Here is a 16,066-nt window from a genome sequence, read left to right as displayed (position 1 = left end):
TTGTATGCTCTTTAGTCCCTCCAAGATTAGGAAAATTCTCCTAACATACTTACTGGTACATTGCAGATCTTACATTTATATGTTTATGCTTTACTAGACCCTGGAGCTTCTCTTTCTTTTGTAACTCCATATATAGCCATCAATTTCGGATTTAGTCCTAAAACTCTAGCAGATCCCTTTGTAGTGTCCACCCCAGGAGGTGTTTCCATTATAGCCAAACAGGTATATAGGAACTGTCCAGTCATAATATCTCAGAAAGTTACTTCAGATCTCATGGAGTTAGAGATAATGAATTTTTACATCATTCTCGACATGGATTGTCTCCACTCATGCTATGCCTCAGTTGATTGTAGAAACAAAATAGTTCATTTTCAGTACCCAAATGAACCAGTCCTTGAATAGGGGGTAGTATTATAGCTTTTAGAGGTCAGCTTATTTCGTACCTTAAAGTGAGAAGAATGATATCCAAGGGGTGTATTTACCATCTTGTTTGAGTTAAAAACTCTAATTTAGAGACTCTAACCCTTGAGTCAGTTTTAGTAGTCAGGGAATTCCCAGATATGTTCCCTGAAGATCTTTCCAGAGTTCCTCCCAAAAGGGAAATTGACTTTGAAATAGACATTCTTCTAGATACACAGCCCATATCTATTCTGACATATAGTTTAACTCCAACAGAACTCAAGGAGTTAAAAGAACAATTAAAAGACCTCCTGGATAAGGGATTCATCAAGCCCAGCATCTCTCTGTAGGGCGCACCAGTTCTATTCATGCGTAAGCAAGATGGTTCTTTAGAATGCGTTTAGACTACCGTCAGTTAAAAAAATTCACCATCAAGAATAAGTATCCACTCTATAGAATCGATGAATTATTTGATCAACTTCAGGGTGTCAGCTACTTTTCGAAGATAGACCTTAGATCAAGCTATTATCAGCTCAGAGCCAGGGAATGTGATATTCCAAAAATAGCTTTTTGAACCTGGTATGGTCACATCGAGTTTCTATTCAGGTCCTTTGGTCTTACTAATTCCTCAGCAGCTTTCATGGACTTAAAGAATCGTGTGTTCAAGCATTACATAGACATATTCATCATAGTCTTCATTGATGACATTCTTGTTTTCTCCCATAGCAAAAATGATCATGCAGACTATCTCAGAATAGTTTTACAAACTCTTAGGGCTCATTAGTTGCTTGCTAAATTCAGTAAGTGAGAATTCTAGCTAAGATCAATAGGTTTCCTTGGTCATATTATTTTTGGTGATGGCATTAGAGTTGATCCTCAAAAGATCGAAGCGGTGAGACACTGGCCCAGACTCATCTCTCCATTAGACATTAGGAGTTTCTTAGGTTTGGATAGCTATTATCATTGATTTTTTAAAGGTTTTTAGTCTATTGCATCCCCCATGTGCAGAATGACGTAGAAAAAGGTTAAGTTTCAGTGGTCAGATTCCAGCAAGAAGAGTTTTCAGGAGTTGAAGAGTCGACTCACCTCAGCCTCAGTTCTTACTTTGCCAGATGGTTTAGATAGTTTTGTTGTGTACTGTGATGCATCCAGAGTAGGTTTGGGTTGTGTCCTCATGCAGAGAGGTAAGGTCATAGCCTATGCCTCTAGACAACTTAAGCTTAATGAGAAAAATTACCCTACCTATGATATTGAGCTAGAAGCTGTAGTGTTTGCCTTTAAGATTTGGAGGCACTATTTGTATGAGGTGAGTATTGATGTGTTCACAGATCACAAAAGGTTACAGTATGTGTTCTCTCAGAAATATTTGAATTTACATCAGAGAAAGTGGTTACAGTTATTGAAAGATTATGACATGAGTGTTCTGTATTATCCAGGTAAGGCCAATATAGTGGTTAATACTCTCAGCAGATTGTCCATGGTTAGTGTTGCTCATGTTGAGAATGATAAGAAGAAGTTAGTTCAGGAAGTTCATCAGCTTGCCCAACTAGGTGTCCGCTTAGTCGATTCAGCAGAAGGTAGTGTATGGGTACAGAGTAGTTTAGAATCATCTATAGTTTTTGAAGTGAAGGAAAAATAGGATAGATATCCTAGTCTAGTAAATTTGAAAAAATTAGTCAGAGATCAAAAAGTGGAGGTTTTCTCCCAAGGGGGGATGGTGTGCTGCATTATTAGGGTCGGCTATGCATGCCTGGTGTTAATGAGTTGAGACAGCGAATTTTTGTAGAATCGCATGGCGCGTGCTACTCTATTTATCTAGAGGCCACAAATAATGTACCATGATTTGTGGGAGATCTATTGGTGGAGTGGAATGAAGAGGGACATTACAGAGTTTGTAGCTAAGTACACTACATGCTAGCAGGTTAAGATTGAGCTCCAAAAACCTAGTGGATCCATGCATGAGTTCAGTATTCCCACTTGGAAGTGGGAGGAAGTGAACATGGACTTTGTGATAGGTTTTTCTCGTACTCATCATCAGCATGATTCTATTTGGGTTATCGTAGACAGAATGACTAAATCAACTCATTTCTTGCCAGTCTATACCTTTTTTTCAGCCGAGGACCATGCCAAGCTCTACCTCAGAGAGTTGGTTTGGTTGCATGATGTTCTTTTATCTATTATCTCATGTAGAGGTACCCAATTTACCTTTCACTTCTGGAAGGCATTCTAAAAGGGAGGTACCCAAGTACACCTTAGTACAACCTTCCACCTTCAGATAGATGGTCAAGCAGAATGGAGCATTCATACTCTGGAAGACATGTTAAGAGTCTGCGTTGTTGATTTTAAAGGTAGTTGGGATGACCACTTTCCCTTGATTGAATTCGCATATAATAACAGCTATCATTCTAGTATTCAGATGGATCCATTTGAGGCTCTTTATAGTAGGAGATATAGATCTCTGATTGGTTGGTTTAAAGTGGGTGAGGCCACAGTAGTAGGGCCTGACTTGGTGTTTGATGTGTTCGAGAAAGTTCAGTTGATTAGAGAAAGGCTTAGGGTAGCCCAAATCCAACAGAAATCATATGCAAACATGAGGAGAAAGGATCTCGAGATTGAGGTCGATTTTTTATGTACTTGAAAATCTCTCCCATGAAGGGAGTGAAGAGGTTCGGCATAAAAGGAAAACTTAGTCCCCAATATGTCGATCCTTTCAGAATTCTTAGTCATTTTGGAAAGGTAGCGTATGAACTTGAATTGCCTTCAGATATAGCTTCAGTGCACCTAGTTTTCCATGTTTCATTGTTGAAAAAGTGTATTGGTGACACAGCGGTAGTTGTCCCCTTAGAAAATATGGATGTCTAGAACAACCTTTCCTATGATGAAGTTTCAATCAAAATTCTTGATTGTCAAGTTCATAGACTAAGGAACAAAGAAGTTCCCTTAGTCAAAGTTCTTTTGCAATATCAATTTGTTGAGGGAGCAACTTGGGAAGAAGAAGCAAATATGCGGACCAAGTACCCTTATCTTTTCGCTGCAGATCCAGTTCAACGTAACTAGTTTCCTCAGATCATCTCTTTTCACTCCAAGTTTCAGTTTTATATAGCCATTCATTTGATATTTCTTACATTTATATATATTAGTTTAGTCATGCTTTAAGTTGTGCATGCTAGATATAGCCTCATTTTTTAGTATCTCAGCTTCATTAGTCTTATTAAGAAATGAATGTTCCCAACGGGGAAATATTGTAATACCCCAAACATTTCTATCTTATTCCAATCCTTAGTACGTACTTGTAACACTTAGAAGCTGGAAAACAACTTGTTTTGGGTAAGTTTCAGGATTTTTGAATGGGTAGTAGACCGAATTCAAATTGGCAAAATAGTAGCTCACCGCGATTAGGCCGTATCGCGGTGAGTATCGCGATGAGCATTTCATCGCATCATGATGAAGGAAATTTTGGCATTTGTCAATTTCTAGAGGGTCACCACAGTTGAACCGCATTGCGGTGAACCCCAAAATAGTAATTGTCACAATCCAGAGGTCACCGCGATTCCACCGCGTCGTGGTGGTATTGCGATGACCCTTTCATTGCGTTGTGGTGAGGCCTTAATCGGTATTCTAGTTGCGGGATTTTAAATCCCAAGGGAAATCTTGTCTTTCATAAAGCCCCCAAATCATGTCAACAGAAAATTAATCTTGAAATTGAGCAAAATATGCTAATTGTTCATCAAATTCCTCTCCATTAAAATCCTAGCTCTCAAATACAAGATCAAATCTCAAGAAATCTCGCCATCAATCCTGTCAAATACATTAACCCAGGTATGTTAGATGATCATCCATGGGTTTCTTCCACCCATGGAGTCCAAGAATCTAATTTAAATTACAAAAATTATGATCCTTTCAAGTTATTTTGATTTTAGATTATGATTTCACCCATGAATCTCCATGAACTATGACTTTACACTTTGTATAAATGAAATTATTGTTGCTATTCAATTCTACACATTTTAATGCTGTCATTCATTGAATTAAATCATGATTTAGTCCTATTCATGTTGAATTTATGCTATTACTTCAAGTCCCATAACATTCCCATGATTTGAATAAACTATGAATTGCAAGTGTTTGATAAAATGCCTACAAGAGTGAAGATTTGATAGTCTTGCATGTTATGTCCTTTAAGCTTAAGTATCATGATAACTATTTTTTCTTTTGAGTCATGGGGGTATTGAATACCCAAAAAACATAGCTATTTACTTAGTCTTATCTCAGTATCTTCAGGATAACTTCAGAATCTATTATGAGCATTACTAGATTAGTCAGTTAAACTCAGAACAATTTAGCATCCAGTGTCATTCAGTTGGGAGTAGTATTTAGCACCAAGTGAGTACAGGGATGACAACTCCTCCGTTAGCTAGGCAGAGTCGTTAATAGCAGTCTATGTACTCCAAAACTGCATAGCCAGCGTAGGATATGAGAAGTCACCCATCAATTTAGGCAAAATATTCTCGCAGGAGTCACCCGTCAGATTAGGCTTGACACCCTTAGTCCTTTGGGACATTACAGTACAACAATTCAGTGGATCTACACAGTCAATGTTAGTACCCATGGCACGGTACTAACACCCTTCCAACTGGGGTCATAGGTTGGACCCCGATTAGCTCAGATCAGGGCATGTCGGTTAGATGATACCTCCCACAGTCTCAGCTACAATTTTAGTTCAATAATCAGTTTAGATACTCAGTCTCAGTGTTGTTTGACCAAAGCTTACAGATATCAGTTATTTTAGTATTTTAGTTTACAGATTTTATTTAGTTTATGTTACATGTTTGGTCATACATCCTCAGTATTTACAAGTTTCACATATTCTTATTAACTTCAGATTTCATGCATTTTATTCAATACCTTATGTTATACATACATATTCAGACAATTATTTATCTATGTTCATGAAACCATTCATATTAGCCTACCTCATTTATCATACAGTACATTTGAAGTACTAATCGCATACTTTTTCTTTTGCGCTATGATATATTATATCATAGGTTCAGACATCCAATTCCCGGATCGCACATAGAATTCTCAGATCCTCAGCAGTAGCAGTGGTGAGTCCTCATATTTTGAGGACAGATTATTTTGTTTTATGCTTTAAATTTAGTAGTTAGTTGGAGTTAGTTGTGGCCTGTCCCATCAACTCATATTCAGTTAAGTTTAGAGGCTTTCAGATATGTCAGTTAGTTATTCAATATATTAGTATTTTATCAAATTCAAATAGTTGTTTTCTTCAGATTCATGTTTCAGTACTGATTTAGTTGATAAAACCTTATCGCTAATCAGTTATTCTTCTGCATTTATTATGTTATTATTCAGTGCTCACAACAGGTACCAACTCATGGGTTAGCTTGTGGTCCCTCGGTACTGTAAGCACTGTGTGATGCCCAGGGTGTACTCACGGGGTGTTATAGTAACCCCATCAACTCTTATCCTAGAAATACTATAGCTTTTGGATGGACCTCTCCCCAAAATCAGCACTATAAGTTCAAAATTGATGGAACTTGTATGGAAAATTGAGGTAGAGGTGGTATTGGGGGAGTGGTGAGAAATGGTAGAGAAGACTAGATCTTTGGGTTCCTAAAAAGCTACATGTATGATGCTAACAACTTTATGGAACCCTTTGCACTTAGGGAAGGGATCAATATAGTACGTGAGCACAATCTTATTCCCGTTGAATTTAACATCGACTCGGAAGTGATTATTCATATACTCCGTAAATGTAACTTGTTATATGATTCCATTACTGATGAATGTAGGTTATTGATTAAAAGATTGGAAATTCCAATTGTGCACCACAGCTACAGGGAACAGAATAGTTGTGGATGCCTTGGCAAAGAGGGAAACAACTATGGACTATTTTGGAAACTGGCAAGTTTTTGTAGCTCTACATGTGTTTGCATCACAAGCTGTTTGGAAAAACATTGTCGGAACTTGCTACCAAAGAAATGTAGCTTCTTCTATGAACTCTATCAGCGATGCAAACTAGTTTTTGTAATTGAGCCAAATTAAGGTTCCTACTCTTCTGTATAACTCCTTATTTACTTTAATGTATGTCCATTTCACCAAAAAAGAAAGTGGAGAATTTAAAACCTTGATATATAAGCTTAATTTTGTTCATAAATTTGTTTTAAATTAAGCATATGAAATAATACTGACTCTAATTGAGGTATATTTCTTCTATATTATTATTATTATTATTATTATTATATATTATATATAAGTCAGTAACGGTGAGATAATGAATAATAATACATTAAAAAAATAATGTATTGTATTATAAATTTGATCCTTTCTTATTGGAGGAATAGTATTTGTTTTTTCATTTTTCCTCTTAACATATGTTGATTTGTCCCTTCAATATATCATTTTCTACAAAGGCATATGCTCTTACCTTTTCAAAGATAGCTAACTTCCTTTGTACATCCAGTTTCATTTCTCTAACACACATGTATTCTCTTCCATTTTCTCCAGATTCTAGTTTTCCTTTGATTTTCTTTTTAGAATTTTTAAATTTTGTGTCTTGCCTCTACTTTTCTTTCTAAAAATTTACATCGTATATTTGAGATTTGTTTTGGTGATGCTGACTAACGTATTAAAATTCATATTTTGGTAATCATCCATCTTCTCTTCCAAATTTCAATTCCACAGGTGATATTTATTGCTTCATCGCATCAAAGAACTAAATAATTGTATTATTGAACAAGGAAATGACTAGTTGATAAATTTTGATGTAGATGTTCAAATATCATTACATCCCACAATAATAACTGATATCAGAACAATCACAATCACAATGAGATAAGCAATCATACTTGTATAGTCAACAAGCCTTTAACATAACACTTAGGATATCATTTATCAATTACATTTCATAAGATTCATTTCAAAAAAGATAACCATCCATATACTTGGTCAACTCGAGAAATTCAATTCTCGGAAACAACAATCATACTTTAACACAGTAAATCATAAGTAGATATGAATCATTGATTTCATCAATTATAACATGTCTGAAGACCAATCCCCGGCTTATTCAAGAAAGAATTATCAAGTCATATTCATTAAATTCAAGCAATTATTTCAGGATTACACGTTTAACCAAATGGAGTCTAAAATATAGTTCATTCACAAATCCAATTCCCCTTTATTCATACTTAAATGGCAGATTCTACTATTATCTAGCAATTTTTACATTCAAGTCATTACTAGGTTCAAGATCCTACACCATTAACCATTCATTCAACTCTATTCAACTTATAATCTAATTTTAGTCATAGACCTTTATACCATTTTTCTTTCTAATCCCTAGCCTGACTTGACTTTCAGATCTTAAGTTATGTCACCACTTCTTATCATAATCCATTCTCATAACTATACTCCGACAAGGATATACCATATTTCAAACACACATAATAACCAGTTTACCCTTTTTAATGTATAAAAGATGAGTCATTAGATTATAAGCTTTAACAATCTCCTTATCATCATCTATATTCATATAATTCACATTACAATCTAGCATGGAATCATACAAATAGAAAACACCCATCAAAATTTCATATATTAACATAATAACATATAATTAGATCCTTGATATATTAAATCCATATTTTATCCATCCAAACTTCATATCCGCAGTCCTAAGCATTATTTCTCCCATTAAATATATATTATGAATATGATTGCTAACCACAATCTACTACTCAAAAATCATAGCCTGCCTAGGCATTAAGCTATTGTAACAAATAAGATATACAATGGATGATCTTTCTTCGTTTTCACATTTCCAAAGACTAAATCATCTCATAAACAACAATTATAAAATAATTAATAAACTACTATTCAAACAAGTACCTTAAAAATTCAAGCCCACTAGCCTATAGATTAATCCAAGGGTCGATTAAGTACCAACTTAGTTCTATCAAGCTCAAACCAACTCCATTAACAGAATTTTAAAGATAAAGGTCACATCATTATTATATTCAAGTTCCCCAACTATAAACATTCATGTTTCAGAACCATAAGTTCTAACTAGAAGGAGTTAATTCAAAAAACAAAAATCAATTCTACGAGAAAATACATATACCCATTGGTGTTTTTCCTATAATTTCATGAACATAGATTTCTATACCATAAGAATTTCACCATATATTCCTCATTATAGTGACTCTAGAAGATAAATGGAGAAATTAGCATTAAAAATAAGTAAAAATCTTACCTTACCAAAGGATTTCCTTCCTAACCAAGAGAAAATTTCCCCTCTAAGACTTAGAAAAGAAATTTACAGTTTGGGGGATGAAATTGGTTAAAATAAGGTCATAAGCTATTGTTACTTTGCTATAAACATGCATGTCATGATAGCAACCTTAAGCCATAACGTTGTGTTCAACTGTTCAGCATGAACAGTTTTTAGTAAATCGGTCATATTTCACTCAAAAAGTAGATTAATATAAGGTTGATTGTGCTGGAAAGAACACTAGAAAATCATTAATTTGGATTCTATTGGATCCCATAACTCTTTATATTCTAGGAGAAATACTCATTTGAATTTGACCCTAGTTTAAACTTAGCCCAAAACTAAATCAGTAAGGGCACTTTCAACTTTGTTTTAAGCTGTAGAAATGTACATCAAATTCATTCTCATACTAAATCGATAAGGACCTTGGTATTGTATAACTATAGTACATATCGTATGCACTCTCATACTATAGAATTTATCCTAAAACCTATAAAAAGTAAGATTTCTATACCTTTACCACAACTATTTTTAGTAGCTATGGAACCAGTCATTACAACTAATAGCAATTTACTATCCATTTGTATTCAAACGGTCATTGTGTGAAGAGAACCACAAATTAGTTATTTTCCTTATCAATGTAAGAATGAAACCTTGAGAATTTATGACGAGATAACATTAAAACTAGGAGAAAACTAAATAATTTCTACATCAATCCTACTATAGCTATCAATCCTGCCATAATGACATCCCTGTAGTGGGAATTATTCTTCTATAGCAAGATGCACGTCTTTGTAGAGGCACAAGCAATGTAGAAACTCAAGAATCTTATTAGTTTTTCCTTTTTCACAACACAATACTCAAATTTTTGAGATTTCAAACTAAACCATTTACATTAAACACTATACTCGGAGTTCTAATAACCCGAACTTCATTCTAAAAGTTTCTATGGGATATTATGTCCCTCATATATAATGACATAACCTTAGTTTCATCAACCACTACACCTCGAGGTACAAAATATCTCTAAATCATACAACACCGAATTTCTTTGCTAGGGTAATACTATACATGAGCAACTACACCATAAACAATGCTATAACGAATACAACCTCACCAAATATTACATTGTAATTCTCCCTTGGGACGTATACCTTACGACCTTTTTCACCCTTCCATAATTAACACATAATAATACACTAACTAAAGTATAACCATCAACCAACCCGCCACTATGAGATACACTAATACATAGATTTCTACCATAATTTACATTACTCTATTCAACCCATATAAATCCATCATTTGTAAACAACTATCTTTTAGTTATCGATCGAGGATAAGCTATTCTTATTTAGTCTCACAACTAGCTTACAACTAGTCAAATTACTGGCTTAACATACCTCTATCACTCAAGGAGAAATAACAATCAAGTATTATCATGATTAATGAGAGCTATATAAATATTTAAGAATATATTTAATAACCCCATTCCCTCAAACGACCCTACAACTAAGGATCATTAATTATAATCAAACTACCCTACAACTAAGGATCATCAATCAAAATCAAATTATCTCATTACAAGGACCCTACCAATTTAAATATACCATTTTCAAGGGATGTTATCGACCCAATAAATATTGTCATATAATAAGCATATGAGCAATGTTAAACAATAATCAGCCAATGATAAGTCATTTTATTAATCAATACATGAGTGACTATTTTCATCAATAGACAAACTTAATTAGATTATCACAATTAGAATGGAACTTGGTCCCACCATAATCTAATGATTTCCTTATCAACTACACATTATTATCACAAAGCATGTATGATGTTTCTGTATTTGACAGAATATTTTGTACCTTTTACAAGGGATAATTGTATGTTTTAAGAAACTATTGAATTATTTGATGCTGGGTATTACTTATTCTCGGGAAATTTACTCAGAAGGAAGAACAACTTGGAAAAGCAGGAAATGATTGCATATGATGGACTAACTGATAGGCTGTTAGACTTGTGATGGACCATCGTTGTGTCCATCAGGCTTAATAAGAAATAAAGTCATCAAGGACCTCAGTGATGGTCCAAGTGATGGATCGTCAGGACAGTGATGGACCATCACTGTGTCCGTCATCCTTAAATAGAAAACATAAAAATAAAAGTCTTAATGATGGACTTGGTGACAGGCCGTCAGGCTTGTGAAGGACCATCACTTTGGCCGTCAATTGATGATGCGACATCTTTATTTGAATTTTGAATTCCCACTTTCTAGGAGCCTATAAATACCCATCTTAGGGTTAGATTGGGCATTGTTCTATCAAGATCAAACCAACTCCATTAATAGAATTTTAAAGCTAAAGGTCCCATTATTATTAAATTCAAGGTCCCCAACTATAATAAACATTCATGTTTTAGAAACACAAGTTCATACTAGAAGGAGTTAATTAAAAAACTAAAATCAATTGTACAAGAAAATATGTACACCCATTGGTGTTTTCCCTATAATTTCATGAACATAGGGTTCTAAACCATAAGAATTTCACCATAGATTCCTCATTCTAGTGACTCTCAAAGATAAATGGAGTAACTAGCATTAAAAATAAGTAAAAATCTTACCTCAACAAAGTATTTCCATCCTAACCAAGAGAAAATTTCCCCTCTAGGACTTAGAAAAGAAATTTGGAGTTTGGGGGATGAAATAGGTTAAAATAAAGTCATAAGATATTGTTACTTTGCTAGAAACATTCATTTCATGATAACAACCTGAAGCAATAATGATGTGTTCAACTATTCAGCATGAACAATCTCAGTAAAATGGTCATATTTCACTCAAAAAGTAGATTAATATAAGGTTGATTGTGTTGGAAAGGACACTTAGAGATCATTAATTTGGCTGCTATTGGATCCGTTAACTCTTTATATTCTAGGAGAAATACTCATTTGAATTTAACCCTAGTTTAAACTTAGCCCAAAACTAAATCTATGAGGGCACTTTCAACTTTGTATTAAGCTATAGAAATATACATCAAATTCACTATCATACTAAATCGATAAGGACCTTGGTATTGTATAACCCTAGTACATATCATATGAACTCTCATACTATAGAATTTAGCCTAACACCTATGAAAAGTAAGATTACTATACCTTTACCACAAATATATTTAGTAGCTATGGAACCAGTCATTACAACTAATAGTAATTTACCATCCATTCGTATTCGAACGGTCATTAGGAGAAGAGAAACACAAATTAGTTATTTTCCTCATCAACGTAAAAATAAAACCTTGAGAATTTATGACAAGATAACATTAAAACTAGGAGAAAACTAAATAATTTCCACTCGATCCTACTATACCTATCAATCCCGCCATAATGACATCCTTGTAGTTGGAATTATTCTGCAATAGCAAGATGCACGTTGTTGTAAAGGAAAAGGCAATGTAGAAACTCAAGAATCTTATTTGTTTTTCCTTTTTCACGACACAATACTCAAATTTTTGACATTTCAAACTAATCTGTTTATGTTAAAAACTATACTCGTAGTTCTACTAACCTGAACTCCATTCTGAAAGTTTCTATGGGATGTTATGTCCCTCATATATAATGACATAACCTTAGTTTCATCAACCACTACACCTCGAGGTACAAAATATCTCTAAATCATACAACACCAAATTTCTTTGCTAAGGGAATACTATACTCAAGCAACTACACCCTAAACAATGCTATAACAAATACAGCCTTACCAAATATTACATTGTACTTCTCCCTTTGGACGTATACCTTATGAACTTTTTCACCCTTCCATAATCAACACATAAGAATACACCATCTAAAGTATAACCATCAACCAACCCGCCACTATGAGATTCAATAATACATAGATTTCCACCATAATTTACATTACTCTATTCAACCCATATAAATCCATCATTTGTAAACAACTAGCTTTTAGTTATTGATCGATGATAAGGTATACTTATTTAGCCTCACAACTAGCTTACAACTAGTCAAATTACTGGCTCAACATACCTCTATCACTCAAGAAGAAATAACAATCAAGTATTATCCTGATTAATAAGAGCTATATAAATATTCAAGAATATATTTAATAACCTCATTCCCTCAAATGACCCTACAACTAAGGATCATTAATTATAATCAAATTACCCTACAACTAAAGATCATCAATTAAAATCAAATTATCTTATTACAAGGACCCTAACAATTCAATTATACCATTTTTAAGGGATGCTATCAACCCAATAAGTATTGCCATATAATAAGCATATGAGCAATGTTAAACAATAATCAGCCAATGATAAGTCATTTCATTAATCAATGCATGAGTAACTATTTTCATCAATAGACAAACTTAATTAGATTATCACAATTACAATGGAACTTGGTCCCACCATAATCTCATGATTTCTTTATCAACTACACATTATTATCATAAAGCATGTATGGTGTTTCGGTATTTGAAAAAATATTTTGTACCTTTTACAAGGGATAATTGTATGTTTTTAAGAAACTATTGAAGTATTTGATGTTGGATTTTACTTATTCTCTAGAAATTTACTCAGAAGGAAGAACAACTAGGAAAAGCAGGAAATGATTGTATATGATGGACTAACAGATAGGCCGTTAGACTTGTGATGGACTATCATTGTGTCCATCAGGCTTAAGAAGAAATGAAGTCATCAAGGACCTCAGTGGCGGCCTAAGTAACAGATCGTTAGTCCAGCAACGGACTGTCACTATATCCGTCATCCTTAAATAAAAACCATGAAAATAAGAGTCTCAGTGATGGACTTGGTGACAGGCCATCAGGCTTATGATGGACCATCACTTTGGCCATCAATTGATGATGCAACAGCTTTTATTTGAATTTTGAATTCCCACTTTCTGGGAGCCTATAAATACCCCGCTTAGGGTTAGATTATGCATATTTGGCTTTAGAAACACAATTTTGTAACATAGAATTCTCTGAGAAATAAGTTTAGACTTTGGAATTTCATTTTATCCACCATTAATTGAAGATTTGGAACAAACTTTTGTATATTTGTAAGTTTATATGAATAATTTATGAAACAAATAATAGAAACCCCCTTTATTTCCAAAAACTTTTGATTAACAGTAATTAATAATCATAAGACTTAGTTAACACCATATTCTTTGTGGGATTTAAGCCCAACCTAGTTGGGTTATATATTTGACAACAACTGCTTACACTCTTTTAAGAGAGTTGTAATTTGGGCGTATCAAATTTTTGCACCATTGCGGCGGAATACGGCAGTCAATTATTTACTTTTGGACAAGTTTCCTAATTTTACTTTATTTGTTATTTTTGACTATTACAGGATCTTTGTTGTGTATACCACAAAATAGATTGTCGGAAAGGCAATTATTACTTTTTAACTTGGAACCGCAATGAACTGGGAGTATGGATGAACAATAAAAAACTAAAAGATTAGCCGTTTTAGCTAATTCACAAGTCAATTAACAAAATATAGATAACCCAGGTCATGTGGATAATGTAGAGGATAATGATCTGATAGATAATGACTTGATTGATCCTATAAAAATAAGACGTGTAGAGAATGTAGTTGTACCATCAAATTGAAATTAGATAGTTAGAGAGAGAGCAAATCATCAACCTGCTGTGTAATTTGATTTGGATGACGATGATGAGGGTGATTTGGATGGAGCTGGTTCTACAAGAGCCATTATTCCATCACCATTAGCACCAGGCGTGAAGTTTAATATTAAGAGTATAATGATCCAGTTAATTAATCTTAAGGGGCTATTTGGTGGACTTCTAGGGGATGATTCTAATATGAAACTGGTGAACTTTATCAGCATTTACAAGTCCTTTGATAATCTGTGAGTAGGGCAAAATACAATCCTTCTGAGGCTATTTCATTGTCTCTGTCTGGGAAGTCAACCCTATCATTGAATAAGCTAGCACCTGATTTTATAACAAATTAGAGGCAACTGAAAGGAGCTTTCCTAAAAAGCTTCTTTCCACCTTCTAAAATGTTATAGTTGAGGGATAAGATTAGCAAATTTAGATAGAAACCGAATAAAGCCCTTCATGAGACATGGGTAAGGTTTAAAATTAAGTTGACATAGTGTTCGAATCGTAAGCTAACTAAAGAGAACTTGATGGAAACATTATATAGAGCTTTGAACTCAATTACAAAGTCAACTATAGATAATGCAGCGGGAGGAGCTTTTAAAGATCTTACTTTTGCTGAAGCTTCATAAATGCTAAATAATATGACTAAAACAAGTAGAGTTTGGCATACCAGGGTGTAACACCCCACACTTTTGAGATAAAGTTTGAACCGTCCTTTCTAGGTGCATAGACCCAAACCCAATGATTCTTTATTAATATATGTGTGATGATCAATCCTTTAGTGTGTGAATAACTTTTAATATGAATTAAGGTCACAAGAAAATCCCCAAACTCAAACACGAGTTGAAAACTCTTCTATCGATTAAGTTTTGATGAACATCTAATAGGTCAAATTATATCAACCATAAATTCTTGTATATGATCAGTTAGGGGGCCTAATATATATATATAATGAAAGGTCTACAAGTCTTCTTCCCAATGATACAAATTTCACCTAAATACAATAACTGAGTGAAAAGTTATAGCATTTTTATGTGAGGCAGTGGGCTGTCACAATTACCCCGCTTGACGGTGCAATAGTGGTGAAGCCAATACTGATTAGTGGTAAAGCCTCAAATCGGAGTCATCCTAAGGTAGTAAATCACCGTTATTAGCCTGATCAGCAGTGCTATAGAAGTGGGACCAATACTACTCAGCGGTAAGCCTCAAAATTGAGATTTTTCTACAACTTTTAAGTCTGAGGGCAGTCTTATCTTTTTCCTAAATCCCTAATCGTATTAACTAATGATTAAAGCATTTTTAGGGCATAATATGCCCACTTTTACTCAAATTTCTCAAGAACAAAAACCCTAACCTCCCTCTCAAAGATCAAGAGTCCATACTCTAAGTTCAAGATTTCAAGAAAATGGTCAAGATTTGGGTTCCAATTTTCAAATTAAACTACTAAAGGTACGTGGGGTTGTCCTAATCTTATGGGCATGATTTTGCTATGAATTTAAACAAGCTTTTTAAAAGTTACTTAAGTATGTATACGATATAAGTATGGGTTTTTTGTTTTTAACAAAGAGCATACATTGTGATAGGGATTTGAGAAGAATATTGAAAGATCATGGGTTGTTTTTCTTATAAATCTTAATTATTGAATTTGTGGATATGTGCTTTCTATTTTGAAAGGGGGTTTTGAATATTAGTTGTGAGTCTTTTAATCCCCATGATGATGT

Source organism: Capsicum annuum, chromosome 7 (assembly GCF_002878395.1).
Source record: "Capsicum annuum cultivar UCD-10X-F1 chromosome 7, UCD10Xv1.1, whole genome shotgun sequence".
NCBI lineage: Eukaryota > Viridiplantae > Streptophyta > Magnoliopsida > Solanales > Solanaceae > Capsicum > Capsicum annuum.
Note: the sequence above shows the minus strand (reverse complement) of the source record.